This window comes from Rhinoderma darwinii, chromosome 3, assembly GCF_050947455.1.
Source record: "Rhinoderma darwinii isolate aRhiDar2 chromosome 3, aRhiDar2.hap1, whole genome shotgun sequence".
Classification (NCBI taxonomy): domain Eukaryota; kingdom Metazoa; phylum Chordata; class Amphibia; order Anura; family Rhinodermatidae; genus Rhinoderma; species Rhinoderma darwinii.
Genome location: NC_134689.1, coordinates 404,627,776 through 404,648,628, shown reverse-complemented (window position 1 = coordinate 404,648,628; position 20,853 = coordinate 404,627,776). Strand labels below are relative to the sequence as shown.

The 20,853-nt window shown below is 39.0% G+C and overlaps 1 long non-coding RNA gene across 2 annotated transcripts in view; it reads left to right on the top strand.

Annotated features, from left to right (window-relative positions):
* LOC142748407 (uncharacterized) overlaps positions 1-20,853 on the top strand; it is a 175,633-nt gene that overhangs the window by 102,361 nt on the left and 52,419 nt on the right. For both annotated transcript variants that reach the window (XR_012882252.1, XR_012882251.1), the window contains exon 2: positions 1,534-1,608. This is a non-coding gene — a long non-coding RNA (uncharacterized LOC142748407). The remainder of the gene's footprint in view (positions 1-1,533; positions 1,609-20,853) is intronic.

Sequence of the window (20,853 nt, the reverse complement as noted above, 5' to 3'; positions counted from 1 at the left end):
GTGTACTCAGTCTGCAACCATGTTTAGGTATAGTAGGTGGTACGTGCAAAAGTACCATCCGTATGAATGTCAGGATCCAAATTTTTTCCAGCAAAGCATTTCTCAGAGCATCACACTGCCTCAGACGGCTTATCTTTTTCCCATGGGGCATTAGGGTGCCAATTCTTCCCGAGGTAAGCGACACACACGCACCCGGCCGTCCACATGATGTAAAAGAAAGCGTGATTCATCAGACAAGGCCACCTTCTTCCATTGCTCCATGGTTTAGTACTGATGCTCGCATTCTAGGTGCTTTCAGCAGTGGACAGGGGTCAGCATGGGCAATTTGACCGGACTGCAGCTATGCTGCCCCAAACGCAGCAAGTTGCAATGCACAGTGTGTTCTAAAACCTTTGTAAAATAGTCAGCATCACCTTTTCCAGCAATTTGTGCTCCAGTAGCTTTTCCGGATAGGACCTGACGGGCTAGGTTTCGCTCCGCATAAGTAAGACCTTGGGAACCCATGACCCTGTAGCCGATTTAGCGGTTGTCCTTTTTTGGGCCATTTTTGGAAGGTCCTAAACACGGTATTCCAGGGACACCCCACAAGACTGGCTGTTTTAGATATGTTTTGGGCCATCACAATTGAGCCCTTGTTAAGGTTGCTGAGATCCTTATATTTGCCCCTTTTTCCTGCTTCCATCACATTAACTCCAAGAACTGACTGTTCACTTGCTTCCTAATATATCCCAACCCTTGTCAGGCGCCATTGGTACCAGATCGTTAAAGGGGCTTTCCGCTACCAGACAACTGATGACCTATCCACCAGATAGGTCACCAGTATATCATCGGTGCGGGTCCGACACCAGAACCCTGCACCGATCAGCTGCTTGCGGGCACCGGTATGTACGTCTGGTGCCCGAAGGCAGCCGTAGAAGCAGATCGGTGCGGGGTCCGGGAGTCGAACCCGCACCGGTCATACATCCCCTTTAATGTTATTCACTTCACCTGTCATATTTGATAACAAACTGTCATTACAAAAAAAAATGGTTATGGTGGCTAAGAGTAGCTAAACAAAAAGGTTGGTGCTGTTTGCTTCAATCACAACAGTAGGTGTCGATGTTTTCAAGCATGGCTTTTATTGACATGATATATTTAATGTCCATTAAACCCCTTAACGACATGCCATGTACATGTACGTGGCAGCTGTCAGGGGAAAGTATGGAGCAGGACCATGGGCTGAGAACGCTCCATACTCCGCGGGTGTTAGCTGTATAATACAGCCGACATCTAACTGCAAGGGGCAAAATCAAAGATATTTTTGATTTTTCCCGTTTAAACCCTAAGATGCCATTTTTTTAATGTACAAAAAATATAAATATTTTAAGTAAAAGTTTTTTTTAATGTACAAGAAAAAAAAAGTATTAAAATTTCAATTTTTTTCCTTAAAGTAATGTTAGACAAATATAAACCAACTGGTATTGCTGCGTCTGTAAAAGTCCAAACTATTACAATATATATAAGTACCTGAAGTGTTGTGTCCACTCTTTCCAGTCTAGGCTTGAATTTCTCTATACTGGACTGACTTCCCACAGAAGAACCTGAAAAATTGAAGAAAGGAACAGTGAGGTACGAAGAAAGACAAAAGCTACAAAACTACTTTAGGACAGTATTATTATACCTAGCAAGCCAAATCACAGTACATTTGTAAGCCCAGAAAAAACACCAAATTAGCCAGGAAGCCTGATTTTAATGCCAATTCACACAAACCCTTCTCATTTAGTGGTCTAGTTGGTGGGGAAGTGGTCTAGTTGGTGGTAAAATGGGACTGTTGACAAGTATATACTAGGAAAATATCTCAACTGAACATATAATGTATTGCACCCTTTAAATCACACTAATATTATTACGTGATGACGTCATGTTATACACACCTTCCTCATTATTTTCTTCCTGCATATTAAGGTTGGTAAAGCCACGATCGATATTCCATTCATCTTCTTTATCATTGTACCATTTATCATTGGCATCTTTGACATGCGTGTCTCTAAAAAAATGAAATATAAGCGGTCAACCAATTGAAAAGCTCCACCAAGAAATAATATAATAATGATGAAGCAATACCCTTATTCTACATTTACATGCAACTTATATAATCTAAAAGGTGTCCCACTGAATAATGTTACTATTACTATTATTATTATTATTATTATTATTATTATTATTATTATTATTATAAATTTGGATTATTTACTTTTAAGCATTAATATTTGTATTATATATTTGTTTCAGAATTATAATTTATTATTAATATTTACTTATTGTATTTCTATTATTATATATTTCTATTTATTATTATTATTATCATTATGTTATTATTTAAAGATTTATAATTCTATATTCTATATTTATTTTTTATTTATTTTTGCATTATCTTATAATCGTTCTCTATTGTTAAATATGATTAATTTGTATTATAGCTACAGTTTTTTCAATTTAATAATAATAATAATTATAAATAACTATAATTAATTGCATAATTATATTAGTACATACAGTGAAGGAAATAAGTATTTGATCCCTTGCTGATTTTGTAAGTTTGCCCACTGTCAAAGACATGAACAGTCTAGAATTTTCAGGCTAGGTTAATTTTACCAGTGAGAGATAGATTATATTAAAAACAAAACTGAAAATCACATTGTCAAAATTATATATATTTATTTGCATTGTGCACAGAGAAATAAGTATTTGATGCCCTACCAACCATTAAGAGTTCAGCCTCCTCCAGACCAGTTACACGCTCCAATTCAACTTGGTGCCTGCATTATAGACAGCTCTTACATGGTCACCTGTATAAAAGACTCCTGTCCACAGACTCAATTAATCAGTCTGACTCTAACCTCTACAACATGGGCAAGACCAAAGAGCTTTCTAAGGATGTCAGGGACAAGATCATAGACCTGCACAAGGTTGGAATGGGCTACAAAACCATAAGTAAGATGCTGGGTGAGAAGGAGACAACTGTTGGTGCAATAGTAAGAAAATGGAAGACATACAAAATGACTGTCAATCGACATCGATCTGGGGCTCCATGCAAAATCTCACCTCGTGGGGTATCCTTGATCCTGAGGAAGGTGAGAGCTCAGTCGAAAACTACACGGGGGGAACTTGTTAATGATCTCAAGGCAGCTGGGACCACAGTTACCAAGAAAACCATTGGTAACACATTACGCCGTAATGGATTAAAATCTGAAGATCCGAGTTGCCAAGCGGCAGCCTCAAAATCTTAATGATTTACAGATGATCTGCAAAGAGGAGTGGGCCAAAATTCCATCTAACATGTGTGCAAACCTCATCATCAACTACAAAAAACGTCTGACTGCTGTGTTTGCCAACAAGGGTTTTGCCACCAAGTATTAAGTCTTGTTTGCCAAAGGATCAAATACTTATTTCTCTGTGCACAATGCAAATAAATATATCTAATTTTGACAATGTGATTTTCAGTTTTTTTTTTATATAATCTATCTCTCACTGGTAAAATTAACCTAGCCTAAAAATTCTAGACTGTTCATGTCTTTGACAGTGGACAAACTTTACAAAATCAGCAAGGGATCAAATACTTATTTCCTTCAATGTATAATTGTATATATTTTATTTTTCTTAATTTCTTGTATTATGTTTTATCATCATTATTATTATTATTATTATTATTATTATTATTATTATTATTATTATTATTATATTGTTTATTATTCCTTTTATTATTATTACATATTCTTCTTTTTTTCTTGTTTTGTTTCAATATTGTAGTAATATCTATATCGCACCTTCCCTCCTCCCTCCCATTCCCTAGGTCTGCCGCCCTTTCACCCACAATCTTTTTGGAAAAGTTTAATATCTTTCAATACATATATAGTTCTCTGATTTCAGTTTCTGGTAACAACTTATTAACCATTCATTTTAACCTCCATTTGTTTCCCACTCTTCTACTTCTTTTCCCCTTTCCTCCAATGCTCTCTATTTTAAATATCTTAGCGAATTCAATATGCCATGGAAGGGGGTCAAATTTGGAACAGCGGGGCTTTTAAGAGTAAAACTTATTTTGCTGCCAATAAGGTCAAGTGTATGAACTGTTTTAGGAATTTATCTTTAAAAATTCAAATATTATGTAATAAATACGTCCACTCCCCACACCTTACTTTTTTTTTTATTAACCTACATATATATGTCAGAATTTAATCCCAATACTATCTAATTCCTGGACACTTCCAGAAGAAGTGGATCAGATCCGCCCTTTTCCAACCACATTTGGGGCATTCCAACTTAAAATATTTCCCCATCGACATGTTAAATGTTCTACATGCTCTAGAGATCAGCTTCCACTGCATTTCTCTCAATCACAAGCAGGAGGCAGGGGAGAGTGGTTGAAGCAACATCTCATAGGATACACTGGAGACTCAGCAGTGTAAATCAGGGGAGTTTTATAACTTAGCATCCTAGGCTTCATGTTGCTCTTCCCTGACACTTGCTTGTAATTGATAAGTTTCTTCCTGTTGTTACCTTTTACAAGCAAGTATGGCAATAAAACTTAAAATTATGGAAAAGAGAAGTGAATTTCTGTGGTTGAGTTTAGGAAGAGTCCACCAAGGACTAATACTAAAGTATGGCTTATATTTCTCTATAATAATTTCTTCTCATTTGACTCGAACAACAAGTATCAATGACGTGACCTCCCACTTATTAGATACTATTCCATAGCAGAACTCACAAGCTTGTCTTCTTTTCATTGAATAAGAAAAATACCACAGTGGCAATAATGATAAATAGGATCGCAATGGCTGCTCCGACACCTCCATACACTCCTGATTTAAGTATTCTGCCTGTGCATTTAAGGCCTGTGTAAATGTATAGATCTGTCCTTGGACAACTGTATGGGGACAAAGTAGAACATTTTAGAAATTATACCTACAGTATGGCTAATATTGATGAAGACAAAACATAATATCATGAGCTTGTGAACACAAGAAGATTTACTTATGCCAAGAACTTGCCAATATTTTAGTGCTCAGTAGGTCAGTAAAGTTGCTAAGGCTTCCTCGAAGATTCAACTCTAGGTATAACATTGTATCATTTTTGTAAGTATCTATTATACCCTTACCTCCCACCAATCCAATGTACCGGGGATAAGCTAAGCTAAGCTGTAGGTCTCAAATATTCCTAAACTTTTCTTGAATCAACAGCACTCTAATGTCATGAATCTGGCTGGACATTCAGTGTTCATTTTTGCTAGTTTAGGGTTAACGCTGGCATTGTCGAGTCGCATAGTCTAACAAGCCACACAGTTTTCTCCAGAAACCACTACAAGGTGTATGGACTTTGCTGACAAGGACCAGTACGTTACAGTCCTCTAACTGCCCCTTTAATATGGCTTAATGGAGACAGGCAGATGACGATGCAGTGAAAAATCGAGATGCAAGACGATAGTCTGACTAAGCTGAGATCCGGCTCACAACAATGGTTCAATTACAGAGTCACTAGCTTAGATCAGATGTGTGAATAGTCAATCACAAGAGTGCTAAAGTCAGGAGGGGAAATAATACTCTGGCAACTGTTATAGTGCAGAAAGGGGCTTATAAAGGCAGTTTCATGTGACACAGAGGGAGATCTTCTAATTTGGAGGTTGTACCACACATTGACCACTAATGGGAGCTCCAACATGTAGTACTACATTTCGATCACTTGAGAGAGCTCCAGCATGTAGTACTGAATGCCGATAACTGGAGGAATGATGATGCCGGACACGGTAAGTAGGCGTTTAATGCCATTTTGTGCCTTAGACAACCCCTTTTCATAAGCCCTAGTACGGTACAGTTCCTTCATTCAAGTGATTGGTGGTGAGCCTCTCAATGTATGGAGCCCTACCTGTCCCAACTTACTGTATGACATACCAGAAGTTGAGCAAGGCAACAGTGATCCTTTAAAAGGATTGTGCCAGATCTGGCTCCCACCACCGCCGGCAGACAGCTAATTTTGCCTTATCTGGCCAGACATTTCCCCTGCTTTGGCTGCTATAGGGCAAATGTACAATTACTTAGCGGCTATTTAGGTGAGCCGCTCTTGTAGACTCCCCTTTATGACGTCTTGTACCCTATGGGTATGTTCACACTTGCACGTCCAATACGTCTGAAATTACGGAGCTGTTTTCAGGCAAAAACAGCTCCTGAATATCAGACGTAATGGCATGTGCGGTCGTTTTTCGCAGCGTCCATTACGGACGTAATTGTAGCTGTTTTCTATGGAGTCAATGGAAAACGGCTCCAATTACGTCCCATGAAGTGAAATGCACTTCTTTAGCGCGGGCGTCTTTTTTATGCCGTCTTCTGACAGTGGCGCGTAAAAAAAATGACCGTCTGCACAGTACATCGTAAAACCCATTCAAATGAATGGGCAGATGTTTGCCGACGCTTTCAAGCAGTATTTTCGGCCATAATTCCAGGCGTAAAATGCCTGAATTACGTCCGTAAATAGTGCGTGTGAACATACCCTAACAGGTTATATGGACAGAAATTGTTCTCATGAGACAACCCTTTTAAGTTTTCGATAACTTAGAGTAAGATTCTGAAGAGTAGCTTCTAGATGGACAAAAACCTTCATAAAAGCTCTCACTTTCACTAAAGATATTTTTTTCGTACTGTACAATAATCGAAAATTCATATTTTCTAACACAAAACTATGAGGTGAGCTGCATACTCACAAGCACTGGAGACCTGTCTCCTTCTGTATCACACATCGACCACTGTTACAGTCTTGGTGTTTGGGTGATGAAACATCACAGTGAGATACGCAGGTCAGGCCTTCAGAAGAGATCATTTGTGTGTAAAACTGTCGAATGTCGGGATTAACCTTATTGTCACAATAATCTGTTGAGGCAAGTAGCATAAAAAAAAAGTTTCTATCAAGCAAAAAACAGCAAAAAGTTCAAAGGCGAAGGAGTTTTTCTTTAACTTACCAATATTTGGTATTTCCATGTTTGTGACATTTCCATAATCTGAATCAAAACATAATGAACCTGTGGGAATAAGGACAAAATGGGGTATTAAAAGCTGGTGTTACATTGCAAGAACCTAAGTTGGCTTAAGATGTGGTTTTATATCCTTATAGTAGTCGGAGCTCTAATTTTTTAATACAGAGCTTCAAATCCCATGCTTTCCTGCACATAGCCATGTACAATAGATGATAACAATCTGTCTGCCTGCAGCCACCACAAGGGGGATCTTATTCAAGACAGAGTTACACAGCTTCCATTGAACTAAATTATAAATCTGTATGCACCAAAGCTCCCTCTAGAGGTGACTATAAGCAGTCAGAATTTTATTAAAGTTTTTAAACGAATATTTTTTTAACTCTAAATATGTCCAAATTTCTGTGCTGATTTATTTGATATTATATCTGTATAGGTGTTTTTCTCATCCTCTTCTTCCCTCCACACAGGCTTAGAGATAATAAATAAAATTCTGGCTGACAGCAGCTACCTTTAGGCGGAAATAATTTCATATGGATTAATACAGCTCCTATTGTACCCGACAGTAAATCTGTATGCAGTCAATTATCCCTAGTGGCGGCTTCAGGAAGCCAAAAGTTTATCATATCACAGAATTCCGAACCTAAAAACTAATTATTGTTCATATTTGGACACTTTATTGATCCTTAAAGGGTAACTAAACGTTTAACAAACTTCTCACATGCATAGTAACATGTGTACAAAACTTGAGGACAGCATCAATATGGCAAAAATACAATTGTGTTTATTAACACATCCCAAGTGCTCTGCAGGAGCCTTTCTCAAGCATTGAGAAAGTGTCCAGCTGCGTCGAAACTTAACTTTATTGATATACTTGGGATGTGTTAATAAACATTATTATATTTTTGCCATATCGATGCTGTCCTCAAGTTTTGTACACTAGTTATCTGTCGGATGGGATTTCTGGATATGGAATTTGCTTTTTCAAAATTGAAGTGGAAAGAATCTGATCAAGTGAGTGCTGTGGAATATTTTCTACAATGTCATAGTAACATGTCAGAAGTTTTGATTGGTGGGGGTTCGAACACTGATACCCCCACTAATGGCTAAAACGAAGCTGCAGAAGCACTTCGTGAGCAACTTAGCTTCTTTTCGGCTTTTTCCGGAATGCCGATGTAGCGGTGTATGGGCTCATAAACTTTCTATCGAGCCCGTACTCCGATACATTGATTTCCGGAAAAAGCTGAACAGACACAAAGCGGCTGAGCGCTCACACGAGATTTTCTGCCACTTCGTTTTAGCGATTGGTGGGGGTCTTGGACCCCCACCAATCAAAACTTCTGAATTAAAAAAAAAATGATATGCTTAAGATAGAGGGAGACCTAGGTTAGGTCCTTCCAAGCTCTCATGACAGTTTTCTTTCTTCAAGTAGATTACAATTCATCCTTGAGCAGAATACCTGAATTATCTGAGACAGACTGGTTGCTAGGGACTTAGTTAATAACACTGTGGTTGTTAGGCAGACAGTGTATCCCTAGCAACCAGACTATCAGATATGACTCAGCTGTTCTCAAGCTGTAGTAGTAATCTAATTTTCCAAATGTAAAATTTAGGTGGAGAACATCTAATTTTGTGATTGGTAAAGATCGCCTATCACACAAGGATGTATTGTGTCAAGAAGACCACATTGGTGTACACCACCAAGTTAAGCAGTAATGGGTCAGGAAATGGGAAAGGGGGAAAGAATGTGGTCTATAGGTTAATTAATATTTAACTTTTATTAATATGCATTAAGATAAAGAGTTAAAAGTCCAATGGTGCAACCTGGTATGTGTGAGTGACCACCAAGCTCACATACCTGTTGGCCATATGTTGTATAGTAGAATAATGTTATGAGTAATTGTGCTGTCAGTATTGCTCAAGTGAAAAACACATAGATTTCTGAGCTGTCTAGATGCCAAATTGCAGGTCAGATTAAATTAGGCCAGTGGGCTGTAATATATGACAATCAGTCGATCTCTAGACAGCAAAATTCAGGCTTAGATTATCGTTACTGCACTGTTAAAATTGACAGGCAGCACAGTTGGAGTGATTCACACCTGCCTTGCATTAAGTATTGATGTCAAGTTGTGGCAGTGCGGTGAATGGAGGCAAACTATGCCAAACTTACTGCCATGCGATGTTGCTGCGGCACAGTGTGAACAGTTAGTTGTACAACTGCACGCCGGTGTCCCTGCGATCAGAGCAGCAGCGTGGGGAGCAGCCGCAATGTGTGCTATAGCCGCGCTCAGCTGTCAACCAAGAGGCGGTGTAAGAAAGCCGTCCTCCAGTTTCTTGTACAACTAACTGTTCACACTGTGCCGCAGCAACATCGCATGGCAGTACGTTTGGCATAGTTTGCCTCCATTCACCGCACTGCCACAACTTGACATCAATACTTAATGCAAGGCAGGTGTGAATCACTCCAACTGTGCTGCCTGTCAATTTTAACAGTGCAGTAACGATAATCTAAGCCTGAATTTTGCTGTCTAGAGATCGACTGATTGTCATATATTACAGCCCACTGGCCTAATTTAATCTGACCTGCAATTTGGCATCTAGACCGCTCAGAAATCTATGTGTTTTTCACTTGAGCAATACTGACAGCACAATTACTCATAACATTATTCTACTATACAACATATGGCCAACAGGTATGTGAGCTTGGTGGTCACTCACACATACCAGGTTGCACCATTGGACTTTTAACTCTTTATCTTAATGCATATTAATAAAAGTTAAATATTAATTAACCTATAGACCACATTCTTTCCCCCTTTCGCATTTACGAACATCTAATTTAACCACAGTAATAAAGACTTTGATGCACTTACTGTTCTCTGTGCAGATATTTTCCTTTATCAACACCACTTCTTGCTTGACTTGCTCTATGATTTGCGAGTATTTTTCTGTTATATTCACATTTTCTTTGTATTCAATTTCCACAATTACAGTATGGTCCACTATGACACTTCCATTCCTGCCAAAGTAATACAGAAATGATGAATACATGGTCATTTATATATGTCCAACCAGCAGTCCGGACAGCGAATTCCATTTATTTAATAAACACCCTTACATGTAAAGATCAGTTTCATACCGGGAGGTGTTCTTCAAATAGTATTTCATAACATATCAATGAGGTTATGGCCCCCCGATCATCCACAATGAGGTCACTTTCCATTTTGAACATCAGTAAAAAGAATGGAGCACTATTTTGGATAAGGTCATTTTAATTGAAGTTTATGGCTAAAAACTTTTTTCCCATAATGCACCCACATTAACATGGGGGGGGGGGAATGAAAACTACGTGTAGATGTTGACCTGAATTCGAATTTAGTCACAATTTTCTAACGGAGCTGGACCAGTCATACCATTTACTGATGCTTGTTGTGATAATGATAGAAGTTTGAATTTTTTTACAAAATCCATCAGTCAGGGCTCACAAACCCTATATCTTAATTTTGGAGTTTACTGATCAGTAGCCAGTGCCAATAACAGTAATTTTCAAATAATCTCCAAAGCAATATGTTGCAACATTTATGGCCACATGACTCAATAGTCCAGTTTGTTCATGTTGCATTTGCAATCCTCTGGGTTAGGTTAGCCTAAAAGTAGAGGGTGTGACAACAAAAATAACTACAATACACAGCAAGGCCTGCTTATAATAGAAGAAATTCCCACAGCGCACTCCTAACTTTATTTATGAAGATCTTATTTCTGGGGGCGCAGCTGCTGAAACCCCTGATGATCAATTGTTATTGCCAGGGGAAGTTGTGGACACCTACACCTTATACGGTGCCTATTTCACTGAAAGGGAGTATGTAACGTTGAGTTTACGAGTGACTGAAAGTCTTTGTTGCCAGTCTCCATTCTAGCTTGAAAGGAGAAACTCCACATTATGATCTTCATATGAAATAGTAGGTTATATGGGCAGGAATTGGCTATGTAGAGTTTATTGGGCAGGGTGGTCCTCTGATTGATGGAGACAACAATAATTAACATTAGAAAAGTACTGTACCATGCAAGAACAATTTGAATGACCCCATTGCTCTATTGAATAGATGAAACTTTTTTGTTGATAGAAGGACTTGCGTTATTTGGTGGAGCCGAAGAACCAATTAAGGTATTACTAGATTATAACCGGCACTTGCATTTCAAGAGAAATCTCCATAGAGTAGGAATAGCTGTTGACCATCTAAAAAAACATCTAATTACTATTTACATAGATTCTCGATTGTGGCCTGTGCCCTTGGCTTGAGTTGAAGGGCGAACATTGGGGTTATATTTGTTTATAATCTGAGTGCTCTCCAATTTCAAACCAAAAATGGTTTACCACAAGAAACTTACTTTATTGACAAAATTTCGACATCTATGTATCCGTCAACTTTACTATAGACGTCTCTCATCTGTATAGACACAAAGAACAAAGATTATAGTTTATGATGGAAGAAGGTGTAATTAAATTTCAGGCTTAGACTTTTTGCTCTCTCACCTCATCTTTAAACTCCTTTTCAAATTGTTTATATTCTACTGATTGAGTGTTATTCAGAGTCTCATCATATATCTTATTGTTGATCTTCAACTCCACCTTCACAGTAGTATTCACAGTCTTTTCTATAGGAGAGAATAAGAGGAAGCTGTGGAACTGACTCTTTACAGGTTATAAGAAACCTTTCAGAAGTTAATAAAAGTCTTTTCCAGTTGACCCAAAGCCTTCTCTATGAACATTCGCATTGTGTCAAGAGCAATTTTTTAACCCTACGTCTTCCTGTTACTCCATCAACGTTCTTATCGAGGTCTTCTCAGAGCTGTACTGCATTTGAGGAAGCTTTTGTCAGACCATGTCTTGATTGACATCTTTTGTAGACTGCAGCTCAACCAACATGTGTACTTCCAATATACCCCCTCCAAATGTAATCAAAGTCTATATGAACAGATTTCCAGCATGACATTTTTTCATACTTCGTGGGGTCTTCTCATCATGACAAAACCTTTTTATACTGAAGTTAGTCCGGCGATCAGCTGATCACCATGAGTCGGGCCTTAGGAACACCTGGTGAACAGATATCATCACCGGGGAAAGCTCAGGCTGGCCTTAATAATATATCAAATTAATGGCCATGCATGTCATAAATGGACGAGCCAGATCTGCTAGAGTGAGAGCAACTGTTGGCAGTGAGCCTCTAATCTGGCTCATAGAAGTAGTCATCAGATGAAAAGCTCCCTCTATGATGTCAAAATGCTGTAATACGGTTTATCGATTGGGTTTGTCTTAATGAGACATCCCATTGAATTGATATGCCGGTAGTTAAAATACAAACTCATTTTTTTGTTTGCGTTTTAAGCTAATAATACAAAAGTATAAGACTCTTAATGCGCAGTAAAAGTTTTTTGTTTTTTTTTATCACCGATATCCCTTTTTATCTTAGAGCCTCGATGCCGAGCAGCTGACAAGACCCCCGGCAAGCAGCCTTTTAAATATTATATATATTATTTACCACCCGCTGAATGAAGCCCTACATGGTGGCCATTTAGGTGAATGGCCGTTCATGTAATACACGGATGGCTTGAGTCCACCACAGTGGGAGCCACTGCTCATAAACCCCCTCTATTACGTCCATATGCCCTAATGGAAGATAGAAAGGTCTGCAGGCTTCCAGATTTAATATAATATATTAATATAATTTAATATAGATTTAATTTAATATAATATATAATATAATTACTGACTTTACTATGTAGACGTAGCAACATACTGTGCATAGTGAAGTCACTAATCAGATCTCGCAGGTCCAGATGGACACATCTCATGAATACCTCAATAACTTAGAAACTAAAGCAAAATTGATATTGACTTACCAGGTTCAACTCTATCTATGACAGTCTCACAAAGAGGACCATAGAACATGGTTTGACAACGACACTTATTTCCATCATAAGTACCTCCATTTTTGCAGTCAACTGTTAAAAAAAATATATATATATTAGGAAAATTAGAATTAGAGTTCATGCATAATCAGATTTATAATGTAACTCGGATTACAAAACTTACTGGCCACTAGAGCAGACATAATAGGCTGATACTTCCTGCTTTCTGCAGCTCACTTGTCTTTTTGTATAGACTGGAACAGGGTCAGCAGAGTTATCTCATTGATATGATTTAATGACAACTATATTGTACTGCTGGAGGACGATTAAGGCAAGATAGTAACATTATACATACAGCTAAGGCTCTGTATGCTACTCTCCTGTCCCTCCCTGGTCTCTGGGGGATTGGAGCTGTAATAATCTATGACATTTCACTGTCATTTGACTTTCATTCTCTTCAGCAGCCATAAAGCTACACTGTCTATATAAATAATACAGAAAGAACGGGTGCATCTTCAATAGGCTATTAAAAATAAATTTAAAAAATAGCTGTAACATAAAAAAACAAACAAAATCATAAATTTCTCTTCCTTAGATTTAAATCTAATTCATGAAACTAAAATGAGAGATGTTATAAATGTGTCAATACCAATTATGCATTTTCTTAACTTAACTTCTTTAATAAACAAAAGTTAATAAAGTTTTGATAAACTTTATAAATTTTGGTCCCACGTAAACTTGTGATATTTTGATCACTTTTCTAATACTCCTGAATTGCACTGTATTATTTCTGTCAATGTTACACTGACATGTAGTCGAAAAGGCTCTGCGTTAGGGAGGCTGATGACAACTCGATGGGCTGATATAGGTAACCCACCTCCCTCTGTAAAACCATTTAGGTTCCGCAGTTGTTGTTGACCGCTGCATCTAAGGGGTTAAATTCTCATGATTGGATTTATTTTTAATTTTGAACGTTGCAGCGGGATGTTGGCTGTATAATATAGTTGACACCTTCTGCTTGATGGTGCAGACACAGTTCTTGTGCTCGCACCATGACAGCATAGTAATTATGCGGAAAGTATCTGATCTGCACACCGTACTATTATGGTGTGGCTCAGGAGTGGGTTAACAAAAGGAATATAATAACTAAGGATTAAAAGAGGCAACACCTGGAAATTCGAAAGTTCACAGACTCACTGAATGGCAAAAATTAGCATTTTTGAATGTGCATTTGCCCCATGTCCTTATAGAATCTAGAGCTACAGGAAACCAATGAGAAGTACAATTACCTGCATGGTTGCCCGGTGTTGTAGTAGTAGATGGAATTGTTGCTTTAATTGTAGTTATTTTAGCGGCTGTAGTTTCTGCCACTTTAGTAGTTGGCACTTGGGTAGTTTCTGCTTTTGTTGTAATGGTTTCTAAAGTTGGTTTTGTGGAAACTAATGGAGTACTTGTTGGGTCAGTAGGTGACAGTGCTTCTGTAGATGGTCTGGTAGTTGCTGAAGTTTTTGCTGTTGGAGGTGATGTTTTTTTAGTTTCTGAATCAGTCACAAGTGCTGTTTGTTCATGTGCTGTTGGAGTTACAAGAGATGACCCATGTTTTGAGGTAGAAGCTGCATGTGATGTTTCTCTTCTAGTTGTAACTATTAATGGTGATGTTTCCAACGTTCTGATTGCTGATGTTGTTCCAGCTGTTTTTATTGTTGGCTTTATTGTGGTTGTAATGATTGCTAAAGTTGTTTCTGAGTGATATGTGGTAACTAAAGACGGTTGTGTACTCGTTACCCCAGTAGACGGTAATGTGTTTGCAGATGTCCTACTGGTTGCTGGAGTTGGCTTTTCTGTTATTTCAGCAGTTAAAACTGTTGTTTCCAAACTTGTTGGCAATGTTCCCGGCAGCGTATTTCCAGTTGTGATATCAGTCACAAGAGCTGTTTGGGCACGTGTTGTATAAGTTGAAGAAGAAGATTGGTTTCTTGTGGTGGGTTCTATTGGAGGAATCCTCGTTGTAGAAACAGTTACAGGTGATGTATCTAAAGTTGACGTTTCTACAGTTGTTGTGTCTATTACAGATGTTACTTTCAAACTTGTTGGTAATGAGGTTTGTTTAGTTGTTACATCTGTCAGTAGAGTTGTTTGCGATTGATCTTCTGTGGTAGAAGCTACAGGTGATGTTTTACCTCTCGTTGAAATTGTTGAAGCTGATGTAGATGACTTCAGTAGACTCGTAGAAGACAACATTTCTGGAGTGGTCTCACTGGATGTTGGATATGGTTTTGCTGTTGTTTTGTCAGTCGTTGCTGTTGTTTCCAAACTTGTTGGCAAAATTACCGGCACTGTTATTTTAGTTGTTTTATCGGTCACAAGAGCTGTTTGGGCATGTGTTGTATGAGTTACTAAAGAAGATTCATGTTTTGTTGTAGAAATTGCTGGAGAAGTTTCTCCTCTGGTGGAAACAGTTACTGGTGATGTTCCCAAAGTTGTTGCTCCAGGTAATGATGTAACTTCTGCTGTTTCCAAATCTTTTACAGTCGTTGGCTGTATTTTTGTTGTAGTGGTCTCTGAAGTAGTTTCAGACTTTGTGGTGGTACTTGAAGACATGTGTGTCATTGTTTCACTGGTAGAAGAGAATACTTCTGGAGTTGTCTTACTCGTTGTTGAAGTTGGATTTGCTGTTGTTTCTAAACTTGTTGCCAAAGTTTCTGCTCTCGTAATGAAAGTTATTGACGTTCCTTTTGTTGCCACATCAGTTGTAGAAGTTTTTTGTATTCCTGTTGTAGGGATTTCGGAAGATTTGTCTGTAGGTATTGTGGAGAGTAAAGGTGTTGTTGGTAGTGTTGTTGCCTCAGTAGGGGACAATGTTCCTGCTGTTGTCTGATCTGTTTCTGGAGTTGTTGTTTTTGTTATTGTTTGATCAGTTATAGTGGTTTCAGGAGCTGTTGCCAAAGTTACTGGTGATGTTTCTCCATCAGTCACAAAAGCTGTTTCTGCACGTGTTGTCTGAGTAACTAGAGTTGAGCCAGGTTTTGCTGTAGAAGCTTCCTCTGATGTTTCTTCACCTGTAGTTATAGGTGATGTGCTCACTGATGTTGTTTCTTTTGATTTTATATCAGTTACAGAAGTTGGTTGTGTTCCTGTTATAGGGACTTCAGAAGATTTGTGTAATTGTATTGTAGTTTGTAAAGATGATGTTGTTTGCGTTGTTGCCTCAGAAGAGGACAATGTTTCTGTAGTTGTCTTACTTGTATCTACAGTTGTCTGTGTTGTCTTGTCAATTATAGTAGTTTCTGGTGCTGTTGCCAAAGTTACTGGTGATGTTTGGTAGTTTGTTACATCAGTCGCAAGTGTTGTTTCTGCAAGTGTTGTGCGAGTCACCAGAGGTGAGTCATGTTTTGTTGTAGCAGCTACTTCTGAGGTTTCTTCTCTTTTAGTCATAGTTATGGACGATGTTTCCAGTGATGCTGTTTCTGTTTCCACATCAGTTTTAGAAGTTGGTTGTATTCCTGTAATAGGAAATTCTGAAGATTTGTCTAATTGTTTTGTGGTGTGCAGGGGAGATATTGTTAGACTTATTGCCTCAGTGGAGGACAATGCTTCTCCAGTTGTCTTAATTGTTTCTGGAGTTGTTTGTGTTGTTTTGTCAGTTATAGATGTTTCTAAGTTTGTTGTGAGAGTTATTGGTAAAAATTGTTCAGTGGTTACATCAGGAACATGAGCAGATTCTACAGTAATGGTAGTAGCTATGGTAGAAACAACGTGTGATGTTTCCCCCCTTGTAGCTATTGTTGTTCTTATTTCAGGTACTAAGGAAGCTAGTGGACTTGTTACTGGATATGTAGCTGGGTTTGACTCATCTTTAGTTGGAGATGTTTCCGCTCGCGTTACATCAGTTGAATGAGGTATTTCTGGTTTTGATGTTTCACTGAGAGTAGTCACTTCAACCCTTGTTAATGTAGATGATTCCAATTTAGTTGAGGGCATCACTGTAGGCGAATATGATTTTGATACCAATGTTTCTAAATTTGTTGTTAAAGTTATTGGATATGTGGATGTGATGGCTTTATCTGGAGATGTTTCTGTTTCTGTATGAGTTAAAGATGACTCTATTTTGGTTGTTAATGTGTCTCCTATTGCTGTTCCTGTAACTACTTCAGAAGATGTTTCTGATACAATTGAAGTAGTCAATGAAGATGATTGCCGTGTTGTTTTATCAGAAGAAGGCAATGTTTCTGGAACTGCAGATGTTTTTTCAGAGACTTGACCAGAAGAAGACACTGGTTCAGTAGTCGTTCTTATTCCTGGAGTATATGTTTCCGCTTTTGTTATAGAGGAAGATGTAACAGTTGATGAGGAAGACTTGTCTTCTGTTGTATCTGGGAAAGTATTTTTGGATATGAGGTCAGTAACTAAAGATGTTCTTTGAGGTTCTGTAGATGTTTCCAATTTTGTGGTACCAGTGGCTAGAGATTCTAATGCTGGTTTTGTTTTGGATACTAAAGACGTGTCTGTTGTTGTATAAACTATTTGACTTGTTTCGTGTTGTGTTATATCAGGTTCAGAAAATGTTTGGGTCACTATTTCAGTAGAAGTTTCTACAGTTGCCAAAGAAGTTTTTACCTTATCAGTTATTTGAGTTGTTTCTAGTACTACATCTGTAGTTTCAGGTTCTGAAGAAGTTTTTGAAGGAGTGGATGATCCTGATGTTACAAACTCTACAGATACAGAGGATTCACTGGTGGCTGATAATGCAGATGTGTATGGTTCAGATTTCAGTTGCTCTCTAGTTGGAAAAGATTCACTGGAGGCTGGTCTTACAGAAGTGGGCAATCTAGAAGTGAATGACACCTCAGTTGCAGATGATTCACTGGTGACAAAAACTGCTGATGTGGATGATCCAGATGTCAGTGACTCGAGAGTTTCAGAGGACTCACTGGTGAATGGTTCTTTTGATGTAGATGATCCAGATGTTACTAACTCTACAGTTAGAGAAGATTTGCTGGTGACTGTTTCTGCAGAAGTGTATGATCCAGAAGTTTCTGACTTTACAGTTGAAGAGGACTCACTAGTGACTGATTCTCTTGAAGTATATAATTTTGATGTTGATGGCTCTACAGTTAGAGAAGATTCACTAGTGACTGGTTCTGCAGAAGTGGATGATCCAAGTGTCACTGACTCTCCAGTTGAAGGAGATTCACTGGTGACTAGTTCTGCAGAAGTGGATGATCCAGATGTTACTGACTCTACAGTTGCAGAGGACTCACTAGTGACTTGTTCTGTTAATGTGGATGAACTCGATGTTAATGACTCTACAGTTGCAGTAGATCCCCTGGTGACTGGTACTCCTGATGTGGATGATCCAGATGTCACTGACTCTTCAGTTGAAGAAGATTCACTAGTGACTTGTTCTGCAGAAGTAGATGGTCCAAATGCAACTGACTCTACAGTTGCAGAAGATCCACTTGTGACTGGTGCAGCTGATGTGGATGATCCAGATGTTACTGGCTCTTCAATGGTAGAAAACGTAGTAGTGACTGGTTCTGCAGAAGTGGATGATCCAAGTGTCACTGACTTTCCAGTTGAAGGAGATTCACTGGTGACTAGTTCTGCAGAAGTGGATGTTCCAGATGTTACTGACTCTAGAGTTGCAGAGGACTCACTGGTGACCGGATCTGTTGATGTGGATGATCTTGATGTTAATGACTCTACAGCTGCAGAAGATCCACTGGTGACTGGTACTGCTGATATGGATGATCCAGATGTCTCTGATGTTTCCGTTGGAGAAGATTCACTAGTGACTGGTTCTGCAGAAGTGGATGATCTAGAAGTTACTGACTCTAGAGTTGAAGAGGACTCACTGGTGACTGGTTCTTTTGATGGGGATGATCTTGATGTTAATGACTCTACAGTTGCAGAAGATTCACTAGCAACTGGTTCTGCAGAAGTGGATGATCCAGATGTCACTGACTCTTCAGTTAGAGAAGATTCACTAGTGACTGGTTCTACAGAAGTGGATGATCCTAATGTCACTGTCTCTACAGTTGCAGAGGAATCACCGTCTAATGATTCTGTTGATGTGTATGCTCTTGATGTTAATGACTCTACAGTTGCAAAGGATTCACTGGTGACTGGTTCTGCAGAAGTGGATGATTCAGATGTTACTGAGTCTACAGTTGAAGAAGATTCACTGGTGAATGATTGTGCTGATGTAGATGATCCAGATGTCAGTGACTGTGCAGTCGGTGAAGATTCACTGGTCACTGGTTCTGCAGAAGTAAATGACTCTGCAGTCACCGAGGACTCACTGGTGACTGATTCCGTTACTGAATCTACAGTTGCAGAGGATTCACTGGTAATTGGTTCAGATGATATTGATAATCCAGATGTCACTGACTCTATAGTTGAAGAAGATTCACTGGTAAAAGATTCTGCTGATGTAGATGATCCAGATGTCAGTGACTGTCCAGTCGGAGAAGATTCACTGGTCACTGGTTCTGCAGAAGTGGATGGCTCTGCAGTCACCGAGGACTCACTGGTGACTGATTCTGTTACTGAATCTAGAGTTGCAGAGGATTCACTAGTAATTGTTTCAGATGATATCGATGATATAGATGTCACTGACTCTACAGTTGAAGAAGATTCACTGGTGAATGATTCTGCTGATGTAGATGATCCAGATGTCGCTGACTTTTCAGTTGAAGATGATTCACTGGTGAATGATTCTGCTGATGTAGATGATCCAGATGTCTGTGACTGTCCAGTCGGAGAAGATTCACTGGTCACTGGTTCTGCAGAAGTGGATGACTCTGCAGTCACCGAGGGCTCACTGGTGACTGATTCTGTTACTGAATCTACAGTTGCAGAGGATTTACTGGTAAATGGTTCAGATGTTATCGACGATCCAGATGTCACTAACTTTACAGTTGAAGAAGATTCACTGGGGAATGATTCTTCTGATGTAGATGATCCAGATGTCAGTGACTGTCCAGTCGGAGAAGATTCACTCGTCAATGGTTCTGCAGAAGCGGATGACTCTGCCGTCACCGAGGACTCACTGGTGACTGATTCTGTTACTGAATCTACAGTTGCCAAGGATTCACTGGTAATTGTTTCAGATGATATCGATGATCCAGATGTCGCTGACTCTACAGTTGAAGAAGATTCACTGGTGAATGATTCTGCTGATGTAGATGATCCAGATGTCAGTGACTGTCCAGTCGGAGAAGTTTCACTGGTCATGGGTTCTGCAGAAGTGGATGACTCTGCAGTCACCGAGGACTCACTGGTGACTGATTCTGTTACTAAATCTACAGTTGCAGAGGATTCACTGGTAATTTGTTCAGATGATATAGATGATCCAGATGTCGCTGACTCTACAGTTGAAGAAGATTCACTAGTGAATGATTCTGCTGATGTAGATGATCTAGATGTCTGTGACTGTCCAGTCGGAGAAGACTCACTGGTTGCTGGTTCTGCAGAAGTGGTTGACTCTGCAGTCACCAAGGACTCACTGGTTACTAATTCTGTTACTGAATCTGCAGTTGCAGAGGATTTACTGGTAATTGGTTCAGATGATATCGATGATCCAGATGTCACTGACTTTACAGTTGAAGAAGATTCACTGGTGAATGATTCTGCTGATGTAGATGATCCAGATGTCAGTGACTGCCCAGTCGGAGAAGATTCACTGGTCACTGGTTCAGCAGAAGTGGATGACTCTGCAGTCACAGAGGGCTCACTGGTGACTGATTCTGTTACTGAATCTACAGTTGTAGAGGATTCACTGGTAATTGTTTCAGATAATCCAGATGTTGCTGACTCTACAGTTGAAGAAGATTCACTGGTGAATGATTCTGCTGATGTAGATGATCCAGATGTCAGTGACTGCCCAGTCGGAGAAGATTCACTGGTCACTGGTTCAGCAGAAGTGGATGACTCTGCAGTCA